General features: G+C 38.3%; 2 pseudogenes; one reads left to right on the top strand and one right to left on the bottom strand.

Annotated features, from left to right (window-relative positions):
* Positions 1-206: 206 nt before the first annotated feature.
* LOC127684438 (olfactory receptor 4C12-like) lies at positions 207-1,123 on the bottom strand (annotated as a pseudogene).
* Positions 1,124-17,493: 16,370 nt separating this feature from the next.
* Positions 17,494-18,426, top strand: LOC127684437 (olfactory receptor 4C5-like; annotated as a pseudogene).
* The last annotated feature ends 239 nt before the right edge of the window (positions 18,427-18,665 follow it).

The following is an 18,665-nucleotide window of genomic DNA, read 5'->3' as shown; positions in this document are numbered from 1 at the left end:
TTGCAAGAATTTGCTGATTTCAAATCAACTATTTGTTATGACAGATATATGAGACAGGAGAACATAAATATAGTTTTAAATTTCTGCTGAAATAGCTATATCTAAGTAATATCTAACACTGCTTTAGGGTTGAAATCCTCATCCTAGATCAAAAAATGGTGACTGAGATTGCTTATGTGTCCTATGTGCAAAGTTCAGTGACATGTTTAATTACTATCTGAAGTTACTTTTTTCCTCCAGAGCTTCTTTATTGCATTTTTTACCTCAGCATTCCTGAGATTGTAGATTAAAGGATTCAGCATAGGACCCACCATAGTATAAAAGACAGCAAGACCTTTATTGAATGGAGAGTGTTCACTGGGCATAGATATGCAAATATGCAAGGAATAAAGAATAAAACTACCACTGTGATGTAAGATACACAGGTAAAGATGGCTTTGTGCCTGCTCTCTAAGCTATACTTCTTTAGAGAGCACAAGATGATCACATTGGATCCCATCAAGAGCAGGAAGTTAAATAGGCAGATGAACCCACTGTAGGCAGCACCAAAGAGAGCCAGGGTGTGCATGTGTCCATGCAGACAAGTGTCAACAATGGGTACAAGTCACACATAAAATGATCTATGATATTGGGGCCACAGAAGGGCAGCCACACTGTAAAGAGGATCTGAATAGTTGCATGGAGAAATCTTCTGTTCCAGGCCACCCCCACTAGAATAATGCATAGCTTGTGGTTTATGATGGTCATATAGTGCAGAGGTTCGCATATAGCCACATAGCAGTCATAGGCCATCACTGTCAAGAGGATGACCTCAGTGGCACCAAAAATGTGCTCTGTATAGACCTGAGCCATGCATCCAATAAAGGAGATGACTTTGTTCTCTTGAAGGGAGTCCACAATCAGCTTTGGAGCTGAAGAAGAAGTGTAAATTGTATCTATCAAGGACAGGTAGCTCAGGAAGAAATACGAACCTGACTGTTGATGACAGTGACAACAATGAGCAGGTTGCCTGAAATTGTTATCATATACAGAAATAAAAATATCACAAACACTACTTTCTGCATTTGGGGTTCTGTGTAAGACCTATCAAGATGAACTCAATGACACCCCTTTTATTCTCCATTTTTGAGGATGGTTATTTTTTAAATCCAAATTAAAAAAAATTTATCTTCAGGAAAAAAAGAAAAGAGAAAATCATAAAATTATTAAATAGTCTCAAATGCTAATCTTATGAGTTCTACCAAATCACAGATGAGACCTAGTCTTCCCAAAACTCTGTAGAAATAGTTAGATCCAATATATACAAAGAACTCAAGAAGTTAGACCCCAGAAAACCAAATAACCTTACTAAAAATGGGGTACAGATCTAAACAAAGAAGTTTTACTTGAAGAACTTTGGATGACTGAGAAGCATCTTAAAAAATGTTCAACCTCATTAGTCAGTAGGGAAATGCAAATCAAAATAACTCTAAGATTTCACCTTACACCAGTCAGAATGGCTAAGATTAAAAACTCAGGAGAAAACAGGTGCTGGCAAGGATGTGGAGAAAGAGGAACACTCCTCCACTGCTGGTGAGGTTGCAAATTGGTACAACCACTCTGGAAATCAGACTGGTGGTTCCTTAGAAAACTGGGCTCGTCACTTCTGGAGGACCCTGCTATACCACTCCTAAGCATATACCCAGAGGATTCTCTAGCATGTAATAAGGATACATGCTCTACTATGTTTATAGTAGCCCTATTTGTAATAGCCAGAATCTGGAAAGAACCCAGGTGTCCCTCAATGGAGGAATGGATACAAAAAATGTGGTATATATACACAATGGAGTACTATTCAGCCATTAGAAACAATGAATTCATGAAATTCGTAGACAAATGGATGGAGCTGGAGAACATCATACAAAGTGAAGTAACCCAGTCTCAAAAGATCAATCATGGTATGCACTCACTAATAAGCGGATATCAGCCTAGAAACTTGGAATACCCAAGTCATGATCCACATATCAAATGATTTCCAAGAAGAACAGAGGAGTGGCCCCTGGTTCTGGAAAGGCTCAGTGCAGCAGTATAGGGCAATACCAGAACAGGGAAGTGGGAAGGGGTGGATGGGAGAACAGGGGAAGAGAAAAGTGCTTATGGGACTTTCAGGGAGTGGGGAGCCAGGAAAGGGGAAATCATTTGAAATGTAAATAAAAATATTTCGAATAAAAATAGTTTGAACCTTTTCTCATTTTCTCATATTTTCCTAGTCTTTTTTTTTTTAATAGAAAAGGATTCTTAAAAGTTATAGAACACCCCAAAGGAAAGATGTCATTTCCTACAGTTAGAGGAACAATTGGAAACTTTTACAGCAGAATAATGGAACAGAGTAGTCATCAGCAGTAAAAATTTTGGAGATTAGCCTTCCAACTGAAAACATGAACACTTAAGCTGAGCAAACTATGACACAAAAAATATAATCGATTTTACATTAGTACATTATGGAAAGCCAAGAAATAGCATAGCCATATAACTAAAAGATAATGGAATGTTCTCATAAAATTATGATTGTTGATTCACTAAATGAGCATAGGACAGGGGCATGAATAGGCACTAGTGAATAGGCACACAGGAAACAGGATGAGACTACCCTGAACCACACGCAACACTTAAAATGACCCTGGATATCATGTTTATTCTCCAGTCAAATACGGGTACTCATTTGAATAAACCCATTATTTAACAATTCATTTGAACAGCAAATAATTCAAGCCTAAATAATCAAATGGAACCTACTTAATTAAAAAATCTGCTTCATTTACTTGATGGAGAATGCAGATGTCTCTCAAGCTTCCCAATATTATTAAAAATTGTTTTATCATTATCTGTTTTCATTTTTCCTGTATTTCAGATTCCTCTTTTAAAAATATCTTAAGTTCCTGACACGCCAGAGCTGTGAAGGGTAAGTTTTGTTGTCCTGGAATTTGCTCTATATACTAGGTTGGCCTTAAACCCAGAGATGCTCCTGAATCAGGTTCTGAAGTGCTGGAACCTTCATCACTTATGGTCATGATATACACTGAAATCTATGGGAAAGAAATGTTGTTCCATCCTCCTTCCAGCTGCCATTTGGACCAGGGAGCCAGGCAACACCATAACCTTCTGTTCATGGCCTGCCTGCAGTAAATGGAACTGTAGGGACCTGGATCAAGAGGTTCCAGAGGAGAATTTTAGTATGTGGCCTAGACATCAACATCCTTATTGTGATAATTTTGGCAAAGAATATAGCTAGATTTTGCCCTTGCCCAAAAAATCTGCCTGAGGCTAAGGTGAAGAGTTTTATGATTAATTCCATTAGCCGAAGAAATCTCAAAATAGCCCAGTACAGATTCAGTCCTGTGGTTATTAGTGTTCACTTTTATGCAGATCTATAATGAAAAGGAGTAAGCTGAGGAAGGAAAAATAGAAAATGTACAATTTGAAGAGGAAGGGATCACCAATGGAATGGAGATAAGTCCTGCGTTCAAGGAGATAAACAGGTTAAAGAAAAACCAGGTTAAATGGAAGAAAGGGAGTAGCGACCTCAGGGTAAGATCCCACCCAGAAAGGATTCCAGTTTGTGAAAAGGAATTAAAGAAAAACTCAGAGCTGGGTGTGGCTTCACTTCCAGCACTTCAGAACCTGATTCAGGAGCATCTCTGGGTTTAAGGCCAACCTAGTATATAGAGCAAATTCCAGGACAACAAAACTTTGACAATGAAGGAAGCCATTGCAAACAGAAAGCTGGTGAAGATGTAATGGAAAAGGAGGGGCCATGTTCCAGCCTCAGAAAGCATCAAAACTTGGAAATTTTGGGCCAGATATTTCTGACTTTAGAGTGAAGAAGAGAATAAAAGGGTGATGGAATCTCTATGCATGAATAAGGAGAGATGCTGAGGTCAGGTATGTGTTTGAAGCTGGGAAGGTTTGAAGCCTGGATTCCATTGGAGACCCCCAAAATATTGGAAATTCCAGATCCCTGGGATAACTGCCAAGGAAAGCTGATAACAGGGAGTAGAACAAGCCCAAGAGAAAGAAGTGTGTTTTAGTCAACCAAGTTGAAAGGAGTTGGAGATCTGAAGATGATTTTGACATCAGATAGAGATACAAAGTTTGGAGTTTTCCAAGTGTTGTAGTGATGATTTTGTACACTGTGTGAAGATGTGTCTCTGTCTTCCCTTGATTGCCCAAGGTACCTCCTAATTGGAAAAAAATGTAAAAAACTATTTCCTATAACAAAAAGGAGGATAGTAAGGTGGGACATCCAGCTGAGAGAGAGAAACTCAAGGAAGGAGAGAGGCGTAAGAGACTCACTACTGAGAAGTGAAGGAAATAGGAAGTAAAACTGAGGAGAGGTAATCAGCCATGTGACAGACACAGAATGATATAAATAGGTTAATGTGTTATTAGTTTGTTCAGAGATAAGCCTAGTTGAAGGCCTAGGCAAAAAGTCATACATAAACAGGTGAAGTGGAAACTTCTAATTCCCTTGGAATAGATCACATAGACAGTGGGAGATGAGGTCTGAGCATTGGTTTGGTTTCCTCCAAAAATCTGTCATTGAGAGAAGCTCACCCAAGAACTTCTCATGAGATTTGCACAGCCTCACCTCAGGCTGGGTGGTGAGCCTAACAGTTTTTGCTGTCTTAACTGTTTAGTACAAGACTGAACTGCTGCCAAAGATCAAGCTCACCCCCAAAGCACTATTGTTGAACAGGTCCACTTTCCTCATACCCTAATAACTTTTCTCTTCCACTACCTCTGCTGGGTGGTAGGCTAGAAGAGATAGTGAACACTTATTAAAGGTAGGGTACAAAAAATTAAGCCTACAAATATGTCTCCATGGCATTATTCAGGAACTGGGCAGATATAGAGAAGAACAAATGGTTATAGCCCATCTGGTCTTCAGTCTTGCTTTGGTCTAGTATTTCCTTACCATGTTTCCTTTCCTCCATTATAGAATGGCGAAATATGTCCTGTGCAATAGGCTGGAAGTATGTGATGCTTTTGATTTTGATTTTACTGGGGGGGGGGGGATTACAGTTAAGAGACTGCATAAGTTTCAGAAGAAACTTTGAACTTTCAAGAAGTTTGCTACTATTGTAGACTATGGGGACTTTTGAAGTTGTACTAAATGCATTTTGCAATGTTATGAAGGTGAGTCTAGGAATGTGGTGGTTTGAATAGGAATACCCCCCATAGAACTGTGTATGTGAATACTTGACCCATAAGAAGTGCTACTATTAGGAGTATGGCTTTGCTTGAGTAGGTGTGGACTTGCTGGAGGAAGTATGTTACTGTGGTGGGTGAACTTTGAGGTCTTGGATGCTCAAGTCAATTTTCTCCTTGCTGCCTGGAGATCTAGATGTACAGATCTCAGCTCCTTCTCCAGCATCATGTCTGCCTGCCCACCACCATTCCCCTACAAGGATAATAATGAACTAACCTCTGAAATTGTAAACCAGTCCCAATTAAATATTTTCCCTCATAAGAGTTGCCATGGTCCATGGTCCTGATGGCTGTTAACAACTTTAAAAACCATAACTGAGACAGACATTTCTACTTGTCATTGATTTAGTAGAAATGTTTTTCCTTTTTGCACATTTAGCTGAATGTTTACTGTGGATTTGTTCTTCCCTTCCATAATAGATTTTTTTATTATTATTCTTTAATCCTTTTTTACAGTCCAGTTTTTTAATCACCCTCCCGGGCCGCCTTCTGACTGTTCCTCATCCCATACATCCTCCACCCAGTTCCTTCCACCCCTGTCTCCAAGAGGATGTCTCCACCTCCACCCCACCAACCTCCTCATTCCCTAGGACCCCAAGTCTCTTGAGGGTTAGGTGTATCTTCTCTGACTGAGTCCAGACCAGGCATTCCTCTGCTATATATGTGTTGGGGGCCTCATATCAGCTGGTATATGCTGCCTGGTTGGTGGCTCAATGTCTGAGAAATCTCAGGTGTCAGAGTTAGTTTAGACTGCTGGTCTTTCTATGGGGTTGCCCTCCTCCTCAGCTTCTTCCAGCTTTTTAGAGCTGGGTCCCCAGCTTCTGTCCATTAGTTGGGTGTAAGTATCTACATCTGACTCTTTTAGCTGTTTGTTGGTCCTCTTAGAGAGCAGTCATGCTATGCTCCGGGCTATAAGAATATAATAGCATCAGTAATAGTACCAGGCCTTGGGACCTCCCCTTGAGCTGGAATCTAATTTGGGCTAAGAGTTCTAATAGACTCTTATTCCTCTGAAATGTAAAACAAAAATAAATATTTCTCTCCAAAAGCATCTTTGGGTCATGGTATTTAATTATAGGAACAGAATATACCAAGTATTAACCTTGAGTCCTCACTCAGTAATATTATTATCTATTTTTTTTACAGTGTAGAAACTAAAGTAAATTGAAAATAAGGAAGTCAAACCACAGAGTTTACAGTAGAGACATATTGTACAGCAACTTTCTCCAAGATTAAAATATTCCTTTATGTAAAGAAGCTCTTTAAGACTGAAGGTAAAGAACTCAAAATACCTTCAGGAAGTCACTGAAACTGACCAGATTCTCTAGGCCCCTCCCTCCCAGGAGTAAACATAAAGACAGATGAGAGTCACTCTCAGACAAGCCACACTGCAAAGAAAGATTCTTAGACAAGAAAAGTTACAAAGACTCCAAGTTTATACCAGCTGCCTGGAAGAAACAGACATTAGCATATCTGCCTGGAAAAGGTTTAAAGCAACTGTCTCCTAGGAAGTACTCTTGACTTACTGAGCTGCCTGCATGCTCGGCAGTATGTTCTATCTTCTCAGGCACTTTAGCTATCTTTACCCTTGCTGAGATGGGCTTTGGTGACATAGCTGTCATTTAGTCATTTCTGCTTCTGCAAGTAACCCTCCATCTGTTTTCTTGTGAGGTACTTATATAAAACTTCTTGGTTCACCACACTGGACATTTGTGTTGTTCTCACTTTGGTCTCTTATGAGCTTCTTACCTAGGGTGGGTAGATTCATGTGTTGTGTTTCCCTGAGAAAAGTCTTACCATTAACAAGGAGTTATTAAAGCTCTTAGTATTAAGAAATATTGTGACTATAGTATTAAAGTAGTCTTTTTAGCCTATATTTATCTATTCTTAAAACTTTGATCATAGAAACAAGCCTGTTTTGCTCTGAGTTAGATACTTTTCATGTGTTGCTCAGTCTTCCCAATAACACTGTTTTTTTTCATTTTTTTATTCGATATATTTTTTATTAACATTTCAAATGATTTCCCCCCTTCTGGCCCCCCCACTCCCCGAAAGTCACATAAGCCCCCTTCCCTTCCCCTGTGCTCCCACCCACCCCTTCCCACTTCCCTGTTCTGGTTTTGCCTTATATTACTACACTGAGTCTTTCCAGAACCAGGGGCCATTCCTCCATTCTTCTTGTACCTCATTTGATGTGTGGATTATGTTTTGGGTATTCCAGTTTTCCAGGCTAATATCCACTTATTAGTGAGTGCATACCATGATTGATCTTTTGAAACTGGGTTACCTCACTTAGTATGATGTTCTCCAGCTCCATCCATTTGCCTAAGAATTTCATGAATTCATTGTTTCTAATGGCTGAATAGTACTCCATTGTGTATATATACCACATTTTTTGCATCATTCTGATTGGTGTAAGGTGAAATCTCAGGGTTGTTTTGATTTGCATTTCCCTGATGACTAATGAAGTTAAGCATTTTTTAAGATATTTCTCTGCCAGCCGAAGTTCTTCAGATGAGAATTATTTGTTTAACTCTGTACCCCAGAGTACAGAGTACAGAGTTTTAATAGGGTTATTTGGTTTTCTGGGGTCTAACTTCTTGAGTTCTTTGTATATATTGGATATTTGCCCTCTATCTGATGTAGGGTTGGTGAAGATCTTTTCCCAATTTGTTGGTTGCCAATTTGTCCTTTTGAAGGTGTCCTTTGCTTTACAGAAACTTTGTAATTTTATGAGGTCCCATTTGTCAATTCTTGATCTTAGAGCATGCACTATTGGTGTTCTACTCAGGAACTTTCCTCCTGTACCGATGCCCTCAAGGGTCTTCCCCAGTTTCTTTTCTATTAGCTTCAGAGTGTCTGGGTTTATGTGGAGGTCCTTGATCCATTTGGATTTGAGCTTAGTACAAGGAGACAAGGATGGATCAATTCGCATTCTCCTGCATGCTGACCTCCATTTGAACCAGCACCATTTGTTGAAAAGGCTATCTTTTTTCAATTGGATGTTTTCAGCCCCTTTGTCAAGGATCAAGTGGCTATAGGTGTGTGGGTTCATTTCTGAATCTTCAAAACACTGGTTTTTAAAAGGTATTATTATTGTGGTTTTATGGGCTGAAATGAGATCCCTCACCCATTTTTCCCCAACTAGCCTATTCTGAGCTTTAGGTTCCAGGTTCTAAATCATTTTTCACATATAACTACACTATTTGCTATTTGCAATTTGCTCATCTAGCTGCCTCTTTCCCAAACTTTTGATCACAGATGTCATGGGCACAAAAGGGAAAGTTGGATATGTTGACTTAAATGATATCTTGGCTGAGGAAGCTCTTCTAGACCTCTGGGAACTGAGAGGTTGAGATATCCCTAACTTCTTACATTTATATAAAATGTACCAAATGTTTCCTGAATCTACTTATGAAAATGCTGGTAAGGACAGAGTTTGGGGATTTCTGTTCTAAAGACCACATAAGCATAAGAGCCCACAGGTTCTGAGTTTATGACCCACTGGTTCCAGACTTTCAGGAATCAATGAAGGTGTCTTTGTAGTGCACAGGCTTGCTTTGCTGGTGTGCACCCAGAGGCAGTCTGGGAGTGCACAGCACAGCTTGCTCCTGTGGCATGGATCTTAGGTTCCAGTCCTGAGGCCTCTGGCGGGAGCCCTTAAATCTCTCTGCTTCCAGATCCAGATCAGCCTGGACAGCAACACCACATCTCCAGGTCCTGCAAGAGGCAAGAGGGGCTTCCGGGCAGCCAGGGGGGAGAGGTCAGTGTGCTCTGGTGAATCCAGCAGGCCCCGGCAGGAGCCTCCAGGTGTCTGCTTTGGGATCTGAACAGCCTGGGCAATGGCACTCTGTCTCCAGGCAGTGCAGGAGGTAAGCTGTGCACCAGAAGCCACCTGGGAAGGGGCAGCTTGCACTGGTGAGTCCAGCATTGACAAGACCAACTAACACTAGTGAGAACTAGATGGCAAAAGGCAAACGCAGGAACGTCACTAACAGAAATCAAGGCAAAATGGCAACATCTGAACCCAATTCTCCTTTACCAGCATGTCCTGGATACCCCATCACACCAGTAAAACAAGATTTGGATTTAAAAATCACTGGTTATGATGCTGGTACAAGAACACATGAAGGACATACTTAAAGAAATTCAGGAGAAAATGGACCAAAAGTTAGAAGCCCTTGCAAGGGAAACACAAAAATCATTGAAAGAAATCCAGGAGAATAGAAAAGCCAATAATGAGGAAATGCAAAAAACACTTAAAGAAATACAGGAGAACTTTGGTCAACAGGCTGAGGTCATGAAAGAGGAAACACAAAAAAATCTCTTAAAGAATTACAGGAAAGCACAAACAAGCAAGTGAAGGAGCTAAGAAAAACCATCCAGGATCAAAAATCAGAAGTAGAAACAACTAAGAAAATTCAAAGGGAGACAACTTTGGAGATAGAAAGCCTTGGGAAGAAATCAGGGGACATAGATGCAAATATCAACAACAGAATACAAAAGTTAGAAGAAAGAATCTCAGATGTTGAAGATACCATAGAAACCATGGACTCAACAGTTAAAGAAAATGCAAAATGCAAAAAGTTTGTAACCCAAAATATCCAGGAAATCCAGGACACAATGAGAAGACCAAACCTAAGGATTATAGGCATAGATGAGAGTGAAGATTTACAACTTAAAGGGCCAGCAAATATCTTCAATAAAATTATGGAAGAAAACTTCCCTAACCTAAAGAGAGAGATGCCCATGAATATACAAGAAGCCTACAGAACTCCAAACAGACTGGACCAGAACAGAAATACTTCCCGTCACATGATAATCGAAACACCAAATGTACTAAACAAAGAAAGAATATTAAAGGCAGTAAGAGAAAAAGGCCAGGTAACATATAAAGGAAGACCTATCAGAATCACAGCAGACTTTTCACCTGAGACTATGAAGGCTAGAAGATCCTGGGCAGATCTCATGCAGACTCTAAGAGAACACAAATGCCAGCCAAAACTACTATACCCAGCAAAACTCTTAATCACCATAGAAGGAGAAACTAAGATATTCCATGACAAAACCAAGTTTACCCAATATCTATCCACAAACCCAGCCCTAGAAAGGATAATAGGAGGAAAACACCAATACAAGGAGGGAAACTTCACCCTATAAAAAGCAAGATAACCTTTCATCAAACCCAAAAGAAGTTACCCAATCAAATTTAAAAACTAACGTCAAAAATAACAGGAAGTAACAATACTATTCCTTAATAATCCTTAACATCAATGGACTCAATTCCCCAATAAAAAGACATAGACTAACCGACTGGCTACATAAACAGAATGCTACATTTTGCTGTTTACAGGAAACACACCTCAGGGTCAAAGACAAACACTACCTTAGAGTAAAAGGCTGGAAGACAATTTTATAAGCAAATGGTCTCAGGAAACAAGCTGGAGTAGCCATTTTAATATCAGATAAAATTGACTTTCAACCCAAAGTCATCAAAAGAGACTCTGAGGGAAACTTCTTGCTGGTCAAAGGAAAAATACAACAAGAAGAACTCTCAATCCTGAACATCTATGTTCCAAATGCAAGGGCACACTCTTTCGTAAAAGAAACTATTAAAGCTCAAAGCACACATTGCACCTAACACAATAATTGTGGGTGACTTCAACACTGCACTTTCCTCAATAAACCGATCAGGAAAACAGAAACTAAACAGGGACACAATAAAACTAATTGAAGCTTTGGACCAATTAGATTTAACAGATATATATAGAACATTCCATCCTAAAGCAAAAGAATATACCTTTTTCTCAGCACCTCATGGTTCCTTCTCCAAAATTGACCATATAATTAGTAACAAGACAGACCTCAACAAATATAAGAAGATCGAACTAATCCCATGCCTCCTATCAGATCACTATGGAGTAAAAGTGTTCTTCAATAGCAACAAAAACAACAGAAAACCCACATATACATGGAAACTGAACAATATTCTACTCAGTGATACCTTGGTCAAGGAAGACATAAAGAAAGAAATTAAAGACTTTTTAGAACACCATGAAAATGAAGACACAACATACCCAAATCTACGGGACACAATGAAAGCAGTGCTAAGAGGAAAACTCATAGCCCTGAGTGCCTCCAAAAAGAAAATGGATAGAGCATACACTACCAGCTTAATGACACACCCAAAAGCCCTGGAACATAAAGAAGCTATTTCACCCAGGAGGAGTAGAAGGCAGGAAATCATCAAACTCAGGGCCGAAATCAATCAAGTAGAAACAAAGAGAACCATACAAAGAATCAACAAAACCAGGAGCTGGTTCTTTGAGAAAATCAACAAGATATATAAACCCTTAGCTAGACTAACCAAAGGGCACAGAGACAGTATCCAGATTAACAAACTTAGAAATGAAAAGGGAGATATAACAACAGAAACTGAGGAAATTCAAAAAATCATTAGATCCTGCTACAAAAGCCTATACTCAACACAACTGGAGAATCTGGAGGAAATGGACAGTTTCCTAGACAGATATCTGACACCCAAACTAAATCAGGATCAAATAGATCAACTAAACAGTCCCATAACACCTGAATACATAAAAAGGGTCATAGAAAGTCTCCCAACCAAAAAAAAGCACGGGACCAGATGGCTTCAGTGCAGAGTTCTATCAGACCTTCATAGAAGACCTAACACCAATACTCTTCAAACTATTCCTCAAAATAGAAACAGAAGGAACTCTACCCAACTTCTTCTATGAAGCCACAATTAAGCTGATACCAAAACCACACAAAGATCCAACAAAGAAAGAGAACTTCAGGCCAATTTCTCTTATGAATATTGATGCAAAAATACTTAATAAAATTCTTGCCAACATAATCCAAGAACACATCAAAACGATCATCCACCATGATCAAGTAGGCTTCATCCCAGGGATGCAGGGATGATTCAATATAAGGAAATCCATCAATGCTATCCACTACATAAACAAACTCAAAGAAAAAAAACTATATGATCATCTCATTAGATGCAGAAAAAGCATTTGACAAAATCCAGCATCCTTTCATGCTAAAAGTATTGGAAAGATCAGGAATTCAAGACCCATACCTAAACATCGTTAAAGCAATATACAGCAAACCGGTAGCCAACATCAAACTAAATGGAGAGAAACTTGAAGCAATCCTACTAAAATCAGGCACTAGACAAGGCTGTCCTCTCTCTCCATATCTTTTCAATATAGTACTTGAAGTTCTAGCTAGATCAATTAGACAACATAAGGAGGTCAAAGGGATACAAATTGGAAAGGAAGAAGTCAAATTATTACTATTTGCAGATGACATGATAGTCTACTTACGTGACCCGAAAACCTCTACCAGAGAACTCCTACAGCTGATAAACAACTTCAGCAAAGTGGCTGGTTATAAAATCAACTCAAGCAAATCAGTTGCCTTCCTATACTCAAAGGATAAGGACGCTGAGAAAGAAGTTAGGGAAATGACACCCTTCAAAATAGCCACAAACAATATAAAGTATCTTGGTGTGACTCTAACCAAACAAGTGAAAGATCTATATGACAAGAACTTCAGGTCTCTGAAGAAGGAAATCGAAGAAGACCTCAGAAAATGGAAAAATCTGCCATGCTCGTGGATTGGCAGGATTAATATAGTTAAAATGGCCATCTTGCCAAAAGCAATCTACAGATTCAATGCAATCCCTATCAAAATCCTAACTCAGTTCTTCATAGAGTTAGAAAAAGCAATTCTCAAATTCATCTGAAATAACAAGAAATCCAGGATAGCTAAAACTATTCTCAACACAGAAAGAAATTCTGGGGGAATCAGTATCCCTGACTTCAAGCAATACTACAGAGCAATAGTGTAAAAAACTTCATTTTATTTGCACAGTGACAGACAAGTGGACCAATGGAATAGAATTGAAGATCCAGAAATGAATCCACACACCTATGGTCATTTGATCTTCGACAAAGGAGCCAAAAACATCCAGTGGAAAAAAGATAGCCTTTTCAACAAATGGTGCTGGATCAATTGGAGGTCAGCATGCAGAAGAATGCGAATTGATCCATTCTTATCTCCATGTACTAATCTTCATTCCAAGTGGATCAAGGACCTCCATGTAAAACCAGACACACTGAAACTAATAGAAAAGAAACTGGGGAAGACCCTTGAGGACATGGGCATAGGGGAAAAATTCCTAACAGATCACCAATAGCTTATGCTTTAAGATCAAGAATTGACAAATGGGACCTCATAAAATTACAAAGTTTCTGTAAGGCAAAGGACACTGTTAAAAGGACAAAATGGCAACCATCAAATTGGGAAAGGATATTCACCAACCCCACATCTGATAGAGGGCTAATATCCAATATATACAAAGAACTCAAGAAGTTAGACCCCAGGGAAACAAATAACCCTATTAAAAAATGGAGTACAGATCTTAACAAAGAATTTTCACCTGAAGAAATTCGGATGGCCAAGAGGCACCTTAAGAAATGCTCGACATCATTAGTCATTAGGGAAATGCAGATCAAAACAACCCTGAGATTTCACCTTACACCAGTCAGAATGGCTAAGGTAAAAAACTCAGGAGACAGCAGGTGTCGGCGAAGATGTGGAGAAAGAGGAACACTCCTCCACTGCTGGTGGGGCTGTAAGATGGTACAACCACTATGGAAATCAGTCTGGAGGTTCCTCAGGAAACTGGACATGTGACTTCCAGAGGACCCTGCTATACCTCCCCTGGGCATTTACCCAATGGATTCCCCAGCATGCAATAAAGACACATGCTCCATTAAGTTCATAGAAGCCTTATGTATAATAGCCAGAAGCTGGAAAGAACCCAGATGCCCCTCAAAGGAGGAATGGATACAGAAAATGTGGTATATTTACACAATGGAATACTACTCAGCAATTAGAAACAATGAATTCACAAAATTTTTAGGCAAATGGTTTGATCTGGAAAATATCATCCTAAGTGAGGTATCCCAATCACAAAAGAATACACATGGAATGCAATCTCTGATAAGTGGATATTAATTAGCCCAGAAGCTCTGAAAACCCAAGGCACAAATTGCATAACAAATGACTCCCATGAAGAAGTATGGAGAGGGTCCTGATCCTGGAAAGGATTGATCTAGCATGGGAAGGGAATATAAGGACAGAGAAAAAGGAGGGAGGTGATTGGAGAAGGGATGGAGAGAAGAAGGTTTATGGGACATATGGGGAGGGGGGATCTGGGAAAGGGAAAATCATTTGGAATATAAACAAAGAATATAGAAAATAAAAATATTAAAAAAAAGAAAGACTTGAAAGAGCCAACTTCAGCCCCTGCTAATCCAGACTGACTTCTGGAGCTTGCAATGCATAACTTTTCTATGTTCCTATTCTTTGTTATTTGGGGGTTTTATATCAGGTGAGATATCATATTCAGTATTTTAAATTAGTAAAATGATATATTTTACCTAATTATCCAGGCAGATGCATAGATAATTAGCTTAGAGAAAGGTATGCTATGATGCTTGCAGTGTTTTGTCACATCAATTTTTTTTTAATACTTTGAAACTGACTTTAACATGTTTCATTTTCTATCTTGGAAGGCTTATTCCTCATATTCACAGGATTGTATGAACTTTAGAGCAAAAGAAAGCTGGCAAATCCTTGTTTTTTGGCAATGATTTTTTGAGTCACTAACAAGGAAAATAAATACATTTAAAGAAAAATGGGTGCACTTGAGAGAAAGCAGCTAGGGAAGAGTCAGGGAATGCCATCTCCATGGAGCTGATCTCTCCAAGAGACTGACTTGCTATAGAATGAATTGTTGACTCCAAACATATTTCGAGGTAGGTACAATCTGCACCTTGTTTATGAATGGTCTTTGTCATCCTTTTGGGGTTTGTGTCCCTGTAGGTGAGCCAGACTCTGCTTTCACTCACACCCAGCCTTGGCTTCTGTAGAACTCAGATTACAAGTGTCTGTCTGTCTGGATAACTTTTTTTCTGAATGATATAATACATTCAGACAGGATAAATTTAAATATGTGATTCTAATGCTGTAAGTTTGGTCATGAAAGTGACCAAATCTCCTAATTAACTAACGATCACTGTGGATACTATGGCCTCAAAACTGATAGTAAATTATTATATTAAATTACTTAACTAACTGAAAACTAACCTTTACTTTGTATGAAACTCAGATTAGAATCTTTTGTTGACACGAAAATTGGCCTAATCCCTACAATTCAGGCACGTATTATCAGTATTTGTTCTGCTTTTTCAGAAATGATTCTGCGGATATTTAGCGTTTGAGATAATATAAGCTATTTTATAATTTGTGTTTAGAAATTGTTAGGTTTGTGTTTAGAATATGTTAGATTCTTTCAAATTTGTTAACTCTTTTAGAAAACAACTTTAATGCCTACTTGAAATTTATAGATTTAATTCATTCAATAACCCTTATGTAAATATTAAAGTTGTTCTTTCTTTTCATTACCATGAAAATATGCTCTGAAACACCCTTAAGTATAATTCTGATTTTATTTGTCTTCGAGTACACTTGTAACCTAAGGAGTTTTGGCTATATGCCCCTTGCCTCTTGGAGTCAGATCTCAGAAGATGTCAACTATTTATTATCACTGGATAATGCAAGTTAAGAAATCTTCTGTCAGTTTTGCTTTAAGAATTTCACTTCTTTTTCATCTTTGTATCTTATGAGATAAAACAATTTGGCATTTTCACTTAAAATCTCTATGTATATGTGCACACACACACGCATACACACAAAGATATTTGTACACGTGTTAATGTAAATACATATATACTTAGGGTTTTTTTCTGTTTTCCAATGATCTATGTTTTATTAACCCCTCTGATTTCTTCATAGCACCAAGGAAAGATCTCTGTTTTAAAAGTTGCCTGCCTCATTGCTGAAAATCTCCTAGAAACAATGTGTGATTATTATTTCACAGACTATTTCTCAGATGTAAAAAAAAAACTGTGAAAAATAATGTCCTCTTGTCTCTAAACCATATTTGTTTCTTTTCTGGGTTCACCTGAGTTCATGAGTCTGCTTATACTTTTAAAGCACCAAGAATATTATATATGTTTATATGGCTAAATGTATTTATTTCTGTGTTTAACCATTTTCTAAATATATTCAATACTTAGTTTGTTACTTCTTAAGTTGAGTTTTCCATTTATGTTCTGATTTGTATTAACGTAAATATTTTGAGAATATAAATAATAATATGCATTTTATTATTTTTCTCATTTATCAAAAATCTTGAGTATATAGAAAGCTATACTTTAGGGGGATGAGATGGCTCAGTAGATAAAGCACTTTTATACAAGCATGGAAGAACCAGAGTTTGGAACCCTAGCATCATGTAAAATCCGACATGTCAGCACCTGTCTGAAACTCCTACTCTAGGAGAGTGAAGACCAGCAAAGGCCTGACAGTCTAGCCAACCACTGAGTCCAGGAATAGTGAGTCAGCCTATCTCAAACAATAAGGAGAGCAATTTGGAAAGACACATCACACTGATGACTGTCCTCCTGATCCTCAGATATATATGCAAGCACATCCACACATATCCACACCTAAAGAAACATATACATACATACATACATACATACATACATACATACATACATACATCTCTTTCCATCTCTCTCTGTCTCTGTCTCTGTCTCGTCTCTGTCTCTCTCTTTCACACACACACATAAATAAAAAATACAAAGTTTGATATATGTGATAAATCCATTAACACCACCATATAATTTATGGCTCCCCCTATATTAAATACGACAAATTTTAGCAGCATAGTTGGTGAATTCATAATAGTTTATTTAATTCTAAAGAACATGTCATGTCTAGTAAATCATTGTGCTTTTGCTTCTTTAGCTCAATAGTAATTTTGCCTTAGTAAATCATCTTTCTTAAACTGTACTCCTATGTGTGAAATGCTCCCAGAAATCAAAACATGACTGAAGTTCTGAAATAATGAGTTCTGAAGTTTCAAGTAACTTTGCAGATCCAGATCTGAAAGATCCAAAGGCTATACACATATTATATGATGAATACTATGGTCCAACTTTAATGAATTTTAAGAGTAGGGTTTGCTGCTTTGTATCCCCAATCTGTGTTCCAGTGAAAAGCACATGAAAGAAATTGTTTGATTCTTCAATATTTATCAGCCTCAATTTTAATTGTTTTGTTATTCACGGATGAATCAATTATCCAAATTTCTTACTAGATCCATGAAGCAAGTGAACAATGTGACAGAATTCATCCTGCTTGGGCTGACACAGAACCCAGATGTGCAAAAAATCTTGCTTGTCATATTTGCATTCATTTACTCTTTCACCCTCATCGGCAACCTTCTCATTATTGTAACAGTCATCTCTAGCCCAACACTGGGATCCCCCATGTATTTTTTTCTGTCCTTCTTATCTTTTGTAGATGGCTGCTGCTCTTCCACCATGACCCCCAAAATGATATTTGACTTACTTGCTGAAAAGAAAACGATCTCCTTTAATGGCTGCCTGACTCAGATCTTTGCAGAACATTTCTTTGGTGGAGTTGAGATCATCCTGCTCACAGCCATGGCCTATGGCTGCTATGTAGCCATCTGCAAGCCCCTACACTACATGATTACAATTAACAGGAGAGTATGTGGTTTCCTTGTTTCCATGACCTGGAGGATTTCTCCATGCTTTGATTCAAATTCTTTTTATGCTCTGGTTGCCTTTTTGTGGCCCAAATATCATTGACCATTTCATCTGTGACCTTTTCCCTCTCCTAAAACTTTCCTGCACTGACAACCATCTTTGGACTCTTTGTTGCTGCTAACAGTGGGCTAATGTGTATGCTAAATTTTTCTATTCTTCTCACCTGTTATACACTCATCTTTTGCTCTCTAAAGACTCGCAGCACTGAAGAACAGCTGAAGGCTCTCTCCACCTGTGCCTCCCATATTACAGTGGTCTTCTGATTCTTTGTACCCTGCATATTCGTTTACCTTAGGCCCATGGTCATCTTCCCCTTTGACAAAGCTGTGGCTGTGTTCTATACTGTGATAACACCCATGCTAGCCTCAGGAACACAGAAGTGAAAAATGCCATGAGAAAACTCTGGAACCAAAGAAAGTGTGGGAAAAGATTTACATGATTAGAAAATATAGAAATACATTTGTTTTCTCTTTTACCAAGTGCGACTTATAATAATAAATACTGCTATTAAACTCAGAATATGTGAGTATATTTCATTCTCCATATCTTCTAAAACTGTATGAGCTCTTTTTCATAAAAGTTGATATTTTGCTAAAGATAACTTAAAACTCTTTTATTTAGAACATTTTGAACACTAAATGTCTTTGGGGCAAAATTCATCCCCAAATTTAGACTGCC

The sequence above is a fragment of the Apodemus sylvaticus genome, chromosome 5 (assembly GCF_947179515.1).
Source record: "Apodemus sylvaticus chromosome 5, mApoSyl1.1, whole genome shotgun sequence".
In the NCBI taxonomy this organism is placed as follows: Eukaryota; Metazoa; Chordata; class Mammalia; order Rodentia; family Muridae; genus Apodemus; species Apodemus sylvaticus.
The sequence above is the reverse complement of the archived record's forward strand: the minus strand, read 5'-3'. Positions and strand labels throughout refer to the sequence as shown.